We start from the raw sequence: 16,986 nt of genomic DNA, 5'->3' as shown, positions 1-16,986 counted from the left end.
GTTTGGGGTATTTGTAATTCTGAAACAGATTCTGTGCTGGTCACGAAAAAATTCTTAAAAATCGCCAGAACGTTATTTTGAGCTGAAATTTTTTGTTCTTATGCCCAATATGTTATATAACTTTTGTTAGTTTAGCATTTTTCGATTTGAGCAACAGAACTATTTCTTTAATTACGATCTCTGCCTGCTGGTCTGTTTTGACAGATTTCTGTCATGTTTTGCATTTGTGTCTTATGCTTCGTGTTTTCTAGTTCTTTTGTGAAAAAGATCTTTGGGAAGAAGTAGCTACAGTAGAATATGTTAAAATGAGTGTTTTATGTGTGCCATTACTGAAGCCTTGTTGGCTTGATATATTTTTATTTGCACTAATGTTGCTAATCAATTATACTGAGTTTTGTGTGAAGGAAGTTTTCAAGTGTAGGGAGAGGAGAATGATGCAATAAGATGAAGAATGGACAAGATCTCAAGCTTGGGGGTGTCCCCTGGACCCCCCCAAGAAATATCCAAGAAGTACAAGCGTCAAAGCTTGGTGATGCCTTGGGCATCCCCTCTTCATCAACAAAAAGCACCATATCATTTTTCAACATGCTATATTTTTATTCCTTCATGTGATATGTGTTATCCTTGGAGCGTCTTTAGTTTTTTCTTTGTGTTTAATTTCAATAAAGTTGGATCCCTTCATTCATTTTTACTTTGGAGTGAGACAAACTCCACCGCTTTGCATATTAACTTTGGAGTGAGACACGCTCCGCTGTTTTGCATGTTTATTTTGGAGTGAGACACGCTCCAATGTTATGCATTTTGCATTGGAGAGAGACACGCTCCACTTTTACATTTATTTGAGTTTCAATAGCTCTCTCAATATTTACTTGTTTTTCATATATGAGAGTTATTTGGTTTCATTTGGTTGACGTTGGAAGCATGAAAAAAGTTTTATGTGTATGTGATGCAAATGGAATCATTTTTAGACTGTGGCATAGTTATTTTTGCATATCTTGCTAGATGTTATTCTCATGATAAGCTAGTTAATTATGTTTTCATTATGATTAGTCTAAAATACTGAGAGTGTTTAGTGTACCATTGAAGGTTTCATGCATTGTTTTTAGCATACAATAGAAAAGCATAATATTGTGTTGTATATTCTCCTGCGAATGTTTTTATTTTGGTCGACTTGGCACATGTTTTGCAACAGGTTATGACTAAATTCCAGTCAATTCTTGCCTCTATTATCATTTAATTTGCAGCTTGTGTATCATTTTATGCTTTGATTAATATATTTTGTCGTTGTGCATGATTATGGCCATTACGCTCTCTTAGTTGGTCTCACCCGGTCTTTTTCTAGCCTCCATTTGTGTGAGTATTTTATTAATGCATCCAACCACCAAAAACCAAATATGCCAAAGTGTCCACCATATCTACCTATATCTAGTATTTCATTTTCATTCCATAGTAGTTTTCTCGTGTGCTACCTTTAAAACATTCAAACAGTTCCTCGTTTTGTGACATTGTTTTTAGCTCATGAGGAAGTAAATTGTGGTTGTCGTCTTCCGTACAAGTTAAGTAACTCAAAGACTCGCGAGCTTCATCTTGCTTGTCACATAAAAAAGTATATAAAAAAGAGAAGAGCTGGTTTGACCACAACTTCCAATAGGTGGAGAAAATAGGAAAATTATAAGAAAGGGTCACTCCTCCATGGTTTGTGATTGCTTGGTCGGCACCCAAGGATTCGGTTAGCCATGGTATGTGTAAGCGAAGGTTTGGAGGAGTGTCACAATTTTATAAGTAGTATAAATGAAAATAGGCTCCGCCCAAATATTTCAGAACCGCTCTCAAACTTGCTTAGTATGGAAGATGATAACAGCTCTTTTTACTACTCGTTGACATGAACAACCACCTCTCAAAAGTGCATTTTATACTCTTGTTGTTTCAATAAAAAGCTCTAGCTCTTACTTGCCTCTCAAAGAGAGACCTTCTTTTACTTTTATGTTGAGTCTCCACCTTCTAGTTTATGCACCACTTATGAGAGCATAGTTGTCATTCTTAATTTTATGTGCATGGTCCCAAGATTTTATTGATTGATTCATAATTATGGTATTGCTTGTTCAAACTTTTTGTTTCTAGTCATCCTTATAATCTTTTAAAGGTGTCCAAGCATTTATGTTTTGCTTCTACTTATGGGACAAGCTGAGTACCACTTTATTATGTATCTATGCTATGCTCTTGACAATCACTTTGCTTTCCATGCACATTATACATTTTCATTTGTTTGATACTATTCATGTTTTAGCATGGTTATTAAGTTTCATTGTTTGATTATATCTATCATGCCTATGTTAGGATTCTATGATTCCATCTATGTTTGCTTTTACACTTAGATTGATCAAAGTAGTGTGACAACATGTCACCTAAAAAATTATCTGTTTGTTATCACTTACCTACTCGAGGACGAGCAGGAGTTAAGCTTGGGGATGTCGATATGTCCCAAACGTATCTATAATTTTTTATGCTCCATGCTTGTTTGATACAATTCTTATATGTTTTATGTGCACTTTTCCACACTTTCTAGCATTTTTTGGGACTAACCTATTAACGCAGTGCCGCAGTGTCAGTTCCTGTTTTCTGCTGTTTTTGTGTTTCAGAAAAGATTTACATGAAAGTTTCTCGGAATTGGATGAAACAAAAGCCTAGAGTCTTATTTTTCCGGGACGAAGACGGAGCCAGAAGGACACGCACAGGAGAGCTGCCACGTGGCAGTACATAGGGCAGGCGCGACCCCACCCTTGGCCGCGCCTGGCCCAAGTACTGGCACCTCGTCGCCTCGTTTGCTCCGCCCTTCCGCCTATTTATTCCTTGTATCGGGAAAACCCCAGGGACCAGAGCCTCCATCCACGAAAAGTTCCGACGCCGCCGTCAACCGAAACCCCAGTTCGGGAGGGTTCTGCAGTCCATCCCGGCACCCTGCCGGAGAGGGAAATCACCACCGGAGGCCTCTACATCGTCATGTCTTCATCAGAGGTGATGCGTGAGTAGTCCTCCACGGGACCATGGGTCCATAGCAGTAGCTAGATGACTGTCCTCTCCTTGTTGTGCTTCATGTATAGATCTTGTGAGCTGCATAATGACACGCGTACAGCACGCGACCGTTGGGAACCCCAAGTGGAAGGTGTGATGCGTACAACAGTAAGTTTCCCTCAGTTAGAAACCAAGGTTTATCGAACCAGTAGGAGTCAAGAAGCACGTTGAAGGTTGATGGCGGCGAGATGTAGTACGGCGCAACACCAGGGATTCCGGCGCCAACGTGGAACCTGCACAACACAACCAAAGTACTTTGCCCCAACGAAACAGTGAGGTTGTCAATCTCACCGGCTTGCTGTAACAAAGGATTAGATGTATAGTGTGGATGATGATTGTTTGCAGAGAACAGTAGAACAAGTATTGCAGTAGATTGTATTCGATGTAAAGGAATGGACCGGGGTCCACAGTTCACTAGTGGTGTCTCTCCCATAAGATAAATAGCATGTTGGGTGAACAAATTAAAGTTGGGCAATTGACAAATAGAGAGGGCATGACAATGCACATACATGATATGATGAGTATTGTGAGATTTAATTGGGCATTACGACAAAGTACATAGACCGCTATCCAGCATGCATCTATGCCTAAAAAGTCCACCTTCAGGTTATCATCCGAACCCCTTCCAGTATTAAGTTGCAAACAACAAACAATTGCATTAAGTATGGTGCGTAATGTAATCAATAACTACATCCTCGGACATAGCATCAATGTTTTATCCCTAGTGGCAACAGCACATCCACAACCTTAGGGGTTTCTGTCACTCCCCCAGATTCAATAGAGGCATGAACCCACTATCGAGCATAAATACTCCCTCTTGGAGTTACAAGCATCAACTTGGCCAAAGCATCTACTAGTAATGGAGAGCATGCAAGATCATAAACAACACAAAGAGATTGATAATCAACATAACATAGTATTCTCTATCCATCGGATCCCAACAAACACAACATATAGCATTACAGATAGATGATCTTGATCATGTTAGGCAGCTCACAAGACCCGACAATGAAGCATAATGAGGAGAAGACAACCATCTAGCTACTGCTATGGACCCATAGTCCAGGGGTGAACTACTCACTCATCACTCTGGAGGCGACCATGGCGGTGTAGAGTCCTCCGGGAGATGAATCCCCTCTCCGGCAGGGTGCCGGAGGCGATCTCCTGAATCCCCCGAGATGGGATTGGCGGCGGCGGCGTCTCTGGAAGGTTTTCCGTATCGTGGCTCTCGGTACTGGGGGTTTCACGACGAAGACTATATGTAGGCGGAAGGGCAGGTCAGGGGGCCACACGGGGGGCCCACACGCTAGGGCCGCGCGGGCCCCCCTGGGCCGCGCCGCCCTAGTGTGGGGGCGCCCCGGGGCCCCCCGTCGTCTTCCCTTCGGGGTTGGGGGAGCTTCGTGTGAAAATAGGCCCTGGGCGTTGATTTCGTCCAATTCCGAGAATATTTCCTTACTAGGATTTCTGAAACCAAAAACAGCAGAAACAAGAATCGGCTCTTCGGCATCTCGTTAATAGGTTAGTGCCGGAAAATGCATAAATATGACATAAAGTATGCATAAAACATGTAGATATCATCAATAATGTGGCATGGAACATAAGAAATTATCGATACGTCGGAGACGTATCAGCATCCCCAAGCTTAGTTTCTGCTCGTCCCGAGCAGGTAAACGATAACAAAGATAATTTCTGGAGTGACATGCCATCATAACCTTGATCATACTATTGTAAGCATATGTAATGAATGCAGCGATCCAAACAATGTAAATGACATGAGTAAACAAATGAATCATATAGCAAAGACTTTTCATGAATAGTACTTCGAGACAAGCATCAATAAGTCTTGCATAAGAGTTAACTCATAAAGCAATAATTCAAAGTAAAGGCATTGAAGCAACACAAATGAAGATTAAGTTTCAGCGGTTGCTTTCAACTTGTAACATGTATATCTCATGGATATTTGTCAATGTAAAGTAATATAACAAGTGCAATATGCAAGTATGTAGGAATCAATGCACAGTTCACACAAGTGTTTGCTTCTTGAGGTGGAGAGAGATAGGTGAACTGACTCAACAATAAAAGTAAAAGAATGGCCCTTCGCAGAGGGAAGCATCGATTGCTATATTTGTGCTAGAGCTTTGATTTTGAAAACAAGAAACAATTTTGTCAACGGTAGTAATAAAGCATATGTGTTATGTAAATTATATCCTACAAGTTGCAAGCCTCATGCATAGTATACTAATAGTGCCCGCACCTTGTCCTAATTAGCTCAGATTACCTGGATTATCATCGCAATGCACATGTTTTAACCAAGTGTCACAAAGGGGTACCTCTATGCCGCCTGTACAAAGGTCTAAGGAGAAAGCTCGCATCGGATTTCTCGCTATTGGTTATTCTCAACTTAGACATCCATACCGGGACAACATAGACAACAGATAATGGACTCCTCTTTAATGCATAAGCATGTGGCAACAATTAATTTTCTCATATGAGATTGAGGATATTTGTCCAAAACTGAAACTTCCACCATGGATCATGGCTTTAGTTAGCGGCCCAATGTTCTTCTCTAACATTATGCATGCTCTAACCATTTTAGTGGTAAATCTCCCTTACTTCAGACAAGACGGACATGCATAGCAACTCACATGATATTCAACAAAGAGTAGTTGGTGGCGTCCCCAGGAACATGGTTATCGCACAACAAGCAACTTAATAAGAGATAAAGTGCATAAGTACATATTCAATACCACAATAGTTTTTAGGCTATTTGTCCCATGAGCTATATATTGCAAAGGTAGAGGATAGAAATTTTAAAGGTAGCACTCAAGCAATTTACTTTGGAATGGCGGAGAAATACCATGTAGTAGGTAGGTATGGTGGACACAAATGGCATAGTGGTTGGCTCAAGGATTTTGGATGCATGAGAAGTATTCCCTCTCGATACAAGGTTTAGGCTAGCAAGGTTTATTTGAAACAAACGCAAGGATGAACCGGTGCAGCAAAACTCACATAAAAGACATATTGTAAACATTATAAGACTCTACACCATCTTCCTTGTTGTTCAAACTCAATACTAGAAATGATCTAGACCTTAGAGAGACCAATTATGCAAACCAAATTTTAGCAAGCTCTATGTATTTCTTCATTAATAGGTGCAAAGTATATGATGCAAGAGCTTAAACATGAGCACAACAATTGCCAAGTATCACATTATCCAAGACATTATAGCAATTACTACATGTATCATTTTCCAATTCCAACCATATAACAATTTAACGAAGAAGAAACTTTCGCCATGAATATTATGAGTAAAGCCTAAGGACATACTTGTCCATATGCAACAGCGGAGCGTGTCTCTCTCCCACACAATGAATGCTAGGATCCATTTTATTCAAACAAAACAAAAACAAAAACAAACCGACGCTCCAAGCAAAGTGCATAAGATGTGACGGAATAAAAATATAGTTTCACTAGAGGAACCTGATAATGTTGTCGATGAAGAAGGGGATGCCTTGGGCATCCCCAAGCTTAGACGCTTGAGCCTTCTTGATATATGCAGGGGTGAACCACCGGGGATCCCCAAGCTTAGAGCTTTCACTCTCCTTGATCATATTGTATCATCTCCCTCTCTTGATCCTTGAAAACTTCCTCCACACCAAACTCAAAACAACTCATTAGAGGGTTAGTGCACAATTAAAATTTACATGTTCAGAGGTGACATGATCATTCTTAACACTTCTGGACATTGCACAAAGCTACTGAAAGTTAATGGAATCGAAAAATCCATCAAGCATAGCAAAACAGGCAATGCGAAATAAAAGGCAGAATCTGTCAAAACAGAACAGTTTGTAAAGACGAATTTTATTGAGGCACCAGACTTGCTCAAATGAAAATGCTCAAATAGAATGAAAGTTGCGTACATATCTGAGGATCACTCACGTAAATTGGCATAATTTTCTGAGTTACCTACAGAGAATTAGGCCCAGATTCGTGACAGCAAGAAATCTGTTTCTGCGCAGTAATCCAAATCTAATATGAACCTTACTAACAATGACTTTACTTGGCACAACAATGCACAAAACTAAGATAAGGAGAGGTTGCTACAGTAGTAACAACTTCCAAGACTTAAATATAAAACAAAATTACTGTAGTAAAATAAACACATGGGTTGTCTACCAAGAAGTTCTTTCTTTATAGCCATTAAGATGGGCTCAGCAGTTTTAATGATGCACTCATAAAGATGAGAGTTGAAGCAAAAGAGAGCATCAAGAAGAAAATTCAAAACAAATTTAAGCCTAACATGCTTCCTATGAAAAGGAATCTTGTAAATAAACAAGTCAATGAAGAACAAAGTGAATAGCATAGGAAGACAAAACAAGTGTAACTTCAAGATTCTCAACATAAAGAGGGGAAACTTAATATTATTAAGACGCATATAACCATGTTTCCCTCTCTCATAATAACTTTCAGTAGTATAATGAGCAAACTCAACAATATAATTATCACATAAAGCATTCTTATCATGAGTCTCATGCATAAAATAATTACTACTCCCAACATAAGCATAGTCATTCTTATTAATTGTAGTGGGAGCAAATTCAACAAAGTAGCTATCATTTTTATTCTCATCAAATATAGGAGGCATAGTATAATCATAATAAACTTTATCCTCCATAGTAGGTGGCACCAAGATACCACTATCATCATAAATGGGAGGCAAGGTATCATCAAAGTAAATTTTCTCCTCCATGCTTGGGGGACTAAAAATATCATTCTCGTCAAAACCAGCTTCCCCAAGCTTAAATTCTTCCATAGCATTGGCAATAATAGTGTTCAGAGCATTCATACTAATAACATTGCCATTAGCACGCATATAAAGTTCCATAGGTTTTTTAATTTTCTCTTCAAACACCTCATGTCCTAACTCAAGATAAATACTATAAAGATCTCTAATATTTTTGTTGTTTTCCATTAAGCCTAACTAGTGAAATAAAAACATGCATGGAATTAAGTAAAGTAAAACAAGTAACTAATTTTTTTTGTATTTTGATATAATGCAGCAAACAAAGTAGTAAATAAAATAAAGCAAGACAAAAACAATGTAAAGAGATTGGGATGTGGAGACTCCCCTTGCAGCGTGTCTTGATATCCCCGGCAACGGCGCCAGAAATTTAGCTTGACACGCGTACAGCACGCGACCGTTGGGAACCCCAAGTGGAAGGTGTGATGCGTACAGCAGTAAGTTTCCCTCAGTTAGAAACCAAGGTTTATCGAACCAGTAGGAGTCAAGAAGCACGTTGAAGGTTGATGGCGGAGAGATGTAGTGCGGCGCAACACCAGGGATTCCGGCGCCAACGTGGAACCTGCACAACACAACCAAAGTACTTTGCCCCAACGAAACAGTGAGGTTGTCAATCTCACCGGCTTGCTGTAACAAAGGATTAGATGTATAGTGTGGATGATGATTATTTGCAGAGAACAGTAGAACAAGTATTGCAGTAGATTGTATTCGATGTAAAGGAATGGACCGAGGTCCACAGTTCACTAGTGGTGTCTCTCCCATAAGATAAATAGCATGTTGCGAGAACAAATTACAGTTGGGCAATTGACAAATAGAGAGGGCATGACAATGCACATACATGATACGATGAGTATTGTGAGATTTAATTGGGCATTACGACAAAGTACATAGACCGCTATCCAGCATGCATCTATGCCTAAAAAGTCCACCTTCAGGTTATCATCCGAACCCCTTCCAGTATTAAGTTGCAAACAACAGACAATTGCATTAAGTATGGTGCGTAATGTAATCAATAACTACATCCTCGGACATAGCATCAATGTTTTATCCCTAGTGGCAACAGCACATCCACAACCTTAGGGGTTTCTGTCACTCCCCCAGATTCAATAGAGGCATGAACCCACTATCGAGCATAAATACTCCCTCTTGGAGTTACAAGCATCAACTTGGCCAAAGCATCTACTAGTAACGGAGAGCATGCAAGATCATAAACAACATAAAGAGATTGATAATCAACATAACATAGTATTCTCTATCCATTGGATCCCAACAAACACAACATATAGCATTACAGATAGATGATCTTGATCATGTTAGGCAGCTCACAAGACCCGACAATGAAGCATAATGAGGAGAAGACAACCATCTAGCTACTGCTATGGACCCATAGTCCAGGGGTGAACTACTCACTCATCACTCCGGAGGCGACCATGGCGGTGTAGAGTCCTCCGGGAGATGAATCCCCTCTCCGGCAGGGTGCCGGAGGCGATCTCCTGAATCCCCCGAGATGGGATTGGCGGCGGCGGCGTCTCTGGAAGGTTTTCCGTATCGTGGCTCTCGGTACTGGGGGTTTCGCGACGAAGACTATATGTAGGCGCAAGGGTGATACGTCTCCGACGTATCGATAATTTCATATGTTCCATGCCACATTATTGATGATATCTACATGTTTTATGCATACTTTATGTCATATTTATGCGTTTTCCGGAACTAACCTATTGACGAGATGCTGAAGGTCCAGTTCCTATTTTCTGCTGTTTTTGGTTTCAGAAATCCTAGCAAGGAAATATTCTCGGAATCGGACGAAATCAACGCCCAGCATCTTAGAATCCCCGGGAGCTTCCAGAACACCCGAGAGTCGCCAGAGAGGACCCACAGGGGGCCCACACATGGGGCTGGCGCGGCCCAGGCCCTGGCCGCGCCGCCCTATTGTCTGGTGGCCCCAGACCCCTTCTGACGCTGCCTCTTCGCCTATAAGAAGCCCCTCTACCTAAAACCTCGAGACGGAAAAGCCACGGTACGAGAAACCATCCAGAGCCGCCGCCATCGCGAAGCCAAGATCTGGGGGACAGGAGTCTCTGTTCCGGCACGCCGCCGGGACGGGGAAGTGCCCCGGAAGGCTTCTCCATCGACACCGCTGCCATCTCCACCGCCATCTTCATCAACGCTGATGTCTCCCATGAGGAGGGAGTAGTTCTCCATCGAGGCTAAGGGCTGTACCGGTAGCTATGTGGTTAATCTCTCTCCTATGTACTTCAATACAATGATCTCATGAGCTGCCTTACATGATTGAGATTCATATGAGTTTTGTATAACAATTCATCTATGTGCTACTCTAGTGATGTTATTAAAGTAGTCTATTCCTCCTCCATGATGTAATGTTGGCAGTGTGTGCATCATGAAGTACTTGGTTTATGCTATGATTGTGATCTCTTGTAGATTATGAAGTTAACTATTACTATGATGGTATTGATGTGATCTATTCCTCCTTTCATTGTGTGATGGTCACAGTGTGCATGCTATGTTAGTACTTGGTTTGGTTGTGTTGATCTGTCGTGCAATCTAAGGTTATTTAAATATGAACATCGAATATTGTGGAGCTTGTTAACTCCGGCATTGAGGGTTCTTGTAGCCCTACGCAATTAGTGGTGTTCATCATCCAACAAGAGAGTGTAGAGTCTAGCATCTATTTATTCTGTTATGTGATCAATGTTGAGAGTGTCCACTAGTGAAAGTATAATCCCTAGGCCTTGTTTCCAATACTGCTATCGCTGCTTGTTTACTGTTCTACTGCATCTGTACTGTCCGCAATATTACCACCATCAACCACACGCCAGTCCAGGATAGCAACGCACTTTTCTGGTGCCGTTGCTACTGCTCATACTTATTCATACCACCTGTATTTCACTATCTCTTCGCCGAACTAGTGCACCTATTAGGTGTGTTGGGGACACAAGAGACTTCTTGCTTTGTGGTTGCAGGGTTGCTTGAGAGGGATATCTTTGACCTCTTCCTCCCTGAGATCGATAAACCTTGGGTGATCCACTTAAGGGAAACTTGCTGCTGTTCTACAAACCTCTGCTCTTGGAGGCCTAACACTGTCTACAAGAATAGAAGCTCCCGTAGACATCAAGCACTTTTCTGGCGCCGTTGCCGGGGAGGAAAGGTAAAAGGCACTCATACTCCGGTTCCAGGTAACTAAGTACTTTTCTGGCGCCATTGTGTTTGTGCTCGAAGCTATTTCCTTTAGATCCTGCAATTGCATCTTTTTGTTTCTTGTTTACACTAGTAAGGCATAATGGACAACAATGAGCTTCTTATTCGATTTCCTGATTTAAGACATGGATGGTTTGATCCGAAAATTAAAAAACCCATGGAACATATTAGTATGAACACTTTGAATACCATTGTTGCTAATGATATGGAAAATTCTAAGCTTGGGGAAGCTGATTTTGATGAGCATGATCTTTTTAGTCCCCCAAGCATTGAGGAGAAAATTTACTTTGATGATACTTTGCCTCCTATTTATGATGATTATAATGATAGTAGTCTTTTGGCGCCGTTACTACTGCTCATATACATTCATACCACCTGTATTTCACTATCTCTTCGCCGAACTAGTGCACCTATTAGGTGTGTTGGGGACACAAGAGACTTCTTGCTTTGTGGTTGCAGGGTTGCATGAGAGGGATATCTTTGACCTCTTCCTCCCTGAGATCGATAAACCTTGGGTGATCCACTTAAGGGAAACTTGCTGCTGTTCTACAAACCTCTGCTCTTGGAGGCCCAACACTGTCTACAAGAATAGAAGCTCCCGTAGACATCAAAGGGCAGGTCAGGGGGCCACACGGGGGCCCCACACGCTAGGGCCATGCGGGCCCCCCTGGGCCGCGCCGCCCTAGTGTGGCGGCGCCCCGTGGCCCCACTTCGTCTTCCCTTCGTTTTTCTGGAAGCTTCGTGTGAAAATAGGCCCCTGGGCGTTGATTTCGTCCAATTCCGAGAATATTTCCTTACTAGGATTTCTGAAACCAAAAACAGCAGAAAACAACAACTGGCTCTTCGGCATCTCGTTAATAGGTTAGTGCCGGAAAATGCATAAATATGACATAAAGTATGCATAAAACATGTAGATATCATCAATAATGTGGCATGGAACATAAGAAATTATCGATACGTCGGAGACGTATCACCTAACATGATCAAAATCATCTATTTGTAATTACTACATGTTGGTTTGATGTGGATCCGATTTATAGAGAGATTGGTTTGGTTGAGATTATGTATTATGTTATTATGATCTTGCATGCTCTTCGTTTCTAGTAGATGCTCTGGCCAAGTAGACTAGCGACTCGAAGGGGGAGTATTTATGCTCGATAGTGGGTTCATGCCTCTATTTAACCATGGGAAGTGACCTTGTTCTCTACGGTTGTAGATGTGCCGTTGCTACTAGGGAGAAAACAACGATGTTATATTCAAGGGTAGTTTCATCGTTTACTTTACACACATTGCTTAAAGTGATAGTCCATTGCTTGCAACTTAATACTGGAGGGTGTCGCGGATGCAATCCTGAAGGTGGATTATTAGTCATAAATGCAGTTGGATTACGGTCTATGTATATTGTTGTAATGCCCGCATACTTTCATAGCATGTATTCTACACCAACCATTAGCGTAGAATCTCTGTTTGTCATTTGTCCCTCTGTAATTTGTTTACCCATCATATTTATTTATTGGGGAGGCGTCTCTAGTGAACTGTGGACCCCGGTCCTTCTTCTTTTAATTGCAATCTTCTACATCATTTTTTCTGTTCTGTTCTCTGTAAACAATTCTTTTCCACACGGTTCGTTTAATCCTTTGTTTTCAGCAAAACCAGTGAGCTTGACAACCTCGCTGAAAGTTGGGGACAAAGTACTTGGTTGTGTGTGTGCAGGTCTCCACGTTGCTGCTGACGCCGGTAGTGCGCCCTGCCACGGGTTGGTTCGCAACACCTCGGGAGAGAACATTTTTCTCCTACTGATCGATAAACCTTGGTTTCTTATTGAGGAAAAACTTCCTGCTGTGCTCATCATACCTTCCCCTAGGGGTTCCACTCAATGTTCCGCATAAATTCTCCTTCATCAACTCCGCGCTCAGTAGTGGTGCGATGGAGCTCGGCGGGGAGTAGAGGAGATCGGCAGCGACGGTGAAGCTTTGGCAGGGAGAGCGGGACGCGTCGACACCCTTTTCGACGAGTCGGTGGCGACTGCCGGCCATCTCTGCGCTGCGGTGCATGGTGGTGTATCCCGCTGACTGTCGGCTTGGGTGAAGAGTAGAAGGATGGGCTCGATCTAGGCCTCTGTGGGCCTGATCTGGGGGCCGTTTTGGGCTTTCGTGGCTTCACTGCGGAGGTTCCTGCCTTGAGGTGGTCGGTGGCTGCTCCATGTCCAGGTTGGAGGTGGTTGATGGACTGTTGCTCGTAACCATGAGGTTTCCGGCGGGTCACGTGGGGGCTACTCTTTCGGCCTGAATAAAGGTGGTGGTCCTCGGATCTCTTGTGCGCCAGGACGAAGATCTTCTGTATGCATGTCCGTCTGGATTTGGCTGGATGTTGAGTTCCGGAAAGCTCCGGTGGCAAATGTAACAATGCTCGTGCCTGGAGTTTGCTGGTGTAGGAGGTATTCGGTCATGCGCACCCATGCTTTTATTCCAACCGTTTGGTTCCAGAGGGAGCGACGCGAAGCTCTGTTCAGTGCTGCCAGCAGATGACATTCTGCTCCATGGTGTAACCAAAGGCGGAGAATTTCTTGAAGGACAGATTGGAAGCAATGGAGGATCTTGTGGTGTTGTTCAGGGATTTGCTTGGTATTATGGGTCTTGTAACAACATTATGTAAGTGGGGACAACAGCACATGTCTAGCATTAATTGTTTATATCTGGCAATGGTTTTGTTGAAGACATTGTTTTGAAAGCGAGAACTATCTCTAGGGTAAAAACCTAAGATCTTTTGATCGGGTGACGACGAAGCTTATGCACCGTTCCCTTGTTGGAGACGTTGCTGGTGGAGAGACCTAGATTTCAGGTGTTGTCTTGGTGGTGGTTGTACTGTTGTTGCTAGGATCTGCTGATACCTTTTCGTGGGTTGACTTAACGTGTGTGTTTGGTTCATGGGCAAATATGTACAGGATGAGATGGGATAAAATAAGTTTAATTAACGATTAATCAAAAAGGATAAATATGCCATTAACACACTGGTTAATATGTAATTAACGAGTCCTTTCCCTTCGTGGCGGAGGCCGGACCTAGCGGCCGACCGCCTACTCGTGCCTAGCAAGGTCACTGCCAGCACGTATTTAGCGAGACCGTTTCTGTCGACTGGGTGTGGCGCAGACGTAGCAAGCTCGCTGCTCGCCACGCCATGAAGGCCGCCGCCGCTGAGCTAGGGAGCCACGTTGAAAATCAAGCTCGCAGCTCACCGCGCCCTGGAGGCCATCGATGCCGAGCTGGGGAGCCACGCGGAAAAGCAAGCCCACCGCTCGCCGCGACATGATGGCCGCCGCCGAGCTGGGGAGCCACATATACGACGGTGGCAGGTGTTGGAGTCGCGTTGATGGCCATGGATTCTCAGGTGGCTAGTGAGATTAGTCATGAAATTCACGAATCATATGATCTAGCCTTTCTCAGAAATATTCGGCCTTTGGGATGGGACAATCCATATTTTCTAGTCACGAACCAAACGCATGTTTTACCCTCTTCAAGTTCGGTTGGGATGGGGGACATTGAAGCACGCCGCCCAAAGGATATGTACATCGACGTGATCGATATCGTTCAGGTTGTTCAGCCTATCGTCTAGACCGACATCCTTCTTCGCAAACTAAGCAATATTTTTTTAGATAAAAGGCCAAATGGCCCAACATTAAATTAATAACGTCCCTAACAACGAAACAAATACAAAATGTTGAACCCAGCTTACAAGGACGAACTGCGCACACACACACACGACAAGGGCCACACAAGGTAAGACCCACCGAAACAAGAACAAAAGGCACAACTATTAGTCTATGGAGAGGAAGAGCAGACCTAGGGTGGGATATGTTGTCGAGCCGGTGTTCACCCTACAAAGGCAAACCGACAACCAACGCAACCGATGAGACATCACCACCGTTGCAGATTTTACCAGAGGCCAGCCACCAACATGAATCGACCAGCAGAGCTCACAGACCGACGAAGAACACCAAGGACGCACCCAACAAGAAACACCGCGGGTGTAGAACACAAAGAAAGATTTGCCGATGAGGGAGGAGAGGAGAGCGAGGACCTCGGCCACCCACACAACGGGGAGCTGCACGACGTGGTAACGCCAAGGTGGCATCTTCAAGAAGATGACGACACGGAAGTGCTGCTGCCACCCGATCCGGAGATCTTGGGTTTTCACCCGAAGTACATGGGTAGACCAAGTGCCACCACATCGACGCCTTCAAGAAGGGAGCGACATCCACGGATGCCGCCATCATGGCCTAAAGGGAAAGGGTTTCCCCCGGTGAAAAGCACTCTATCGTCCCCACCAGGTAACGGCCGTCGCCGAAGCAACCGTCGAACCACTACCACACCATGTGCTTCGCTGGTTCCACACCGTCCGCACGACCAAGGAGACCGGCTAGCACCAGAACCCGTGGCACGCCCGCCAACCAACCTGACGCCCACCTTCCCAACTTTGCGCACTGCATACTATAAGCAATCAACCAACACTCTACAACGAAAGGGTATGTTCTATAACCTACTTCTAACATGGATTATATAGGACACAATAAAAGTTGATGTACAAATACAAAGAACTAGCAATAAAAAAGCAAAATGCCTACTCGGTGTCTCACCGTTCCTTCTTTTCATATATGATATGTGTGTATTCATATTCAAGCAAAAAAAAGCCTGCTACAATGATGAAACAGAAGACAAATTAAATTACTTGAAAAAAGATGTATTGCATTTCTGAATTCCTAGACATTTCATCAAACACCATGGCCCCAAAACCTAAAATATCAAAGGTAGACTTAATTTTCAAGTAGAACATAGTAGAATGGCCAAATGACCCGATTGCTTTTTATCTTTTTGTCCTGAGGACCTTGTTGTAATTCCTGGGGTCTTTTCTGCAGTTTCTACTTTCTCTGCGGACTCCCCTGTAATTTGTTCAGCCACCGCTCATAAATGAAGCATCCTCTAGGTCCTTCTGAACCCGTACCCGTTCAAAAAAAAGAATGGCCAAATGACGCAACTGAAAGTTTTATGGGCCTCGCTAACACTAGTGGAAACAAGGGCTTTATTTTTTTTGCTCCAAAAAGCTTTTGCACCGGATTTGGCACGAACTGGTGCTAAAGGGGTCATTAGCACCGGTTTGTGCGGTCTGGACGTCCAGGGGACCAGCCGCGGCATTAGCACCGGTTCGTGCGGGACCTTAACACGAACCGGTGTAAAAGGTTTTTCTGCTCCCCACGCACCTCCCCCCATCCCATGTGGATCGCCTTTTTTAACACTGTAAAATATAAAATAAAATGATAGAAAATTCAAAAAAATAATGTTTTGAGATTCCTGTATGTTATACAACCTACTATTAGGGAAAATTAACAAATTTGAATTTTCACATTTATTGCAAAAAATGTTTGAAAAATGGTAAAACCACATTAACTTTTGCATGCGACGTCGAAAAAAAAACGTATAATATATCAAAATCATCATGAGAAAAAGTTACATCCGTCCTCTGTTTTCCTCTCTTCCCCTACCTCCGGCTTCTTCCCACTCTGATCCCCCACCTCTTGCTTCTTGTATCCCTATTATAGCTACCTAAATCTATGCAATCTGGTGTTTTTTAGTGTATTAAGAAGCAGGTCCATAACAGAAAGAAGCTAAATTTTTATTGTTGCAAAGAATCAAACTACTTTTATAAAAAAAGCAGATTCATTCTTGAAAGTGTGGTTGTTGTGCATGAAGTAATTCATGAGGTTTATGCAAAAAAGAACTCCCTGGTCCAATTTTAATACTTGACTATGAAATGGCGTCTGATAGAATTGATTGGAAGTTTTTTTTTTGATAAAATACTAGAATCTAGAGGGGTTGGCCCTATCTTTAGATCTTTGGTCAAAT

Source organism: Lolium perenne, chromosome 4 (genome assembly GCF_019359855.2).
Source record: "Lolium perenne isolate Kyuss_39 chromosome 4, Kyuss_2.0, whole genome shotgun sequence".
NCBI lineage: Eukaryota > Viridiplantae > Streptophyta > Magnoliopsida > Poales > Poaceae > Lolium > Lolium perenne.
The sequence above is the reverse complement of the archived record's forward strand: the minus strand, read 5'-3'. Positions refer to the sequence as shown.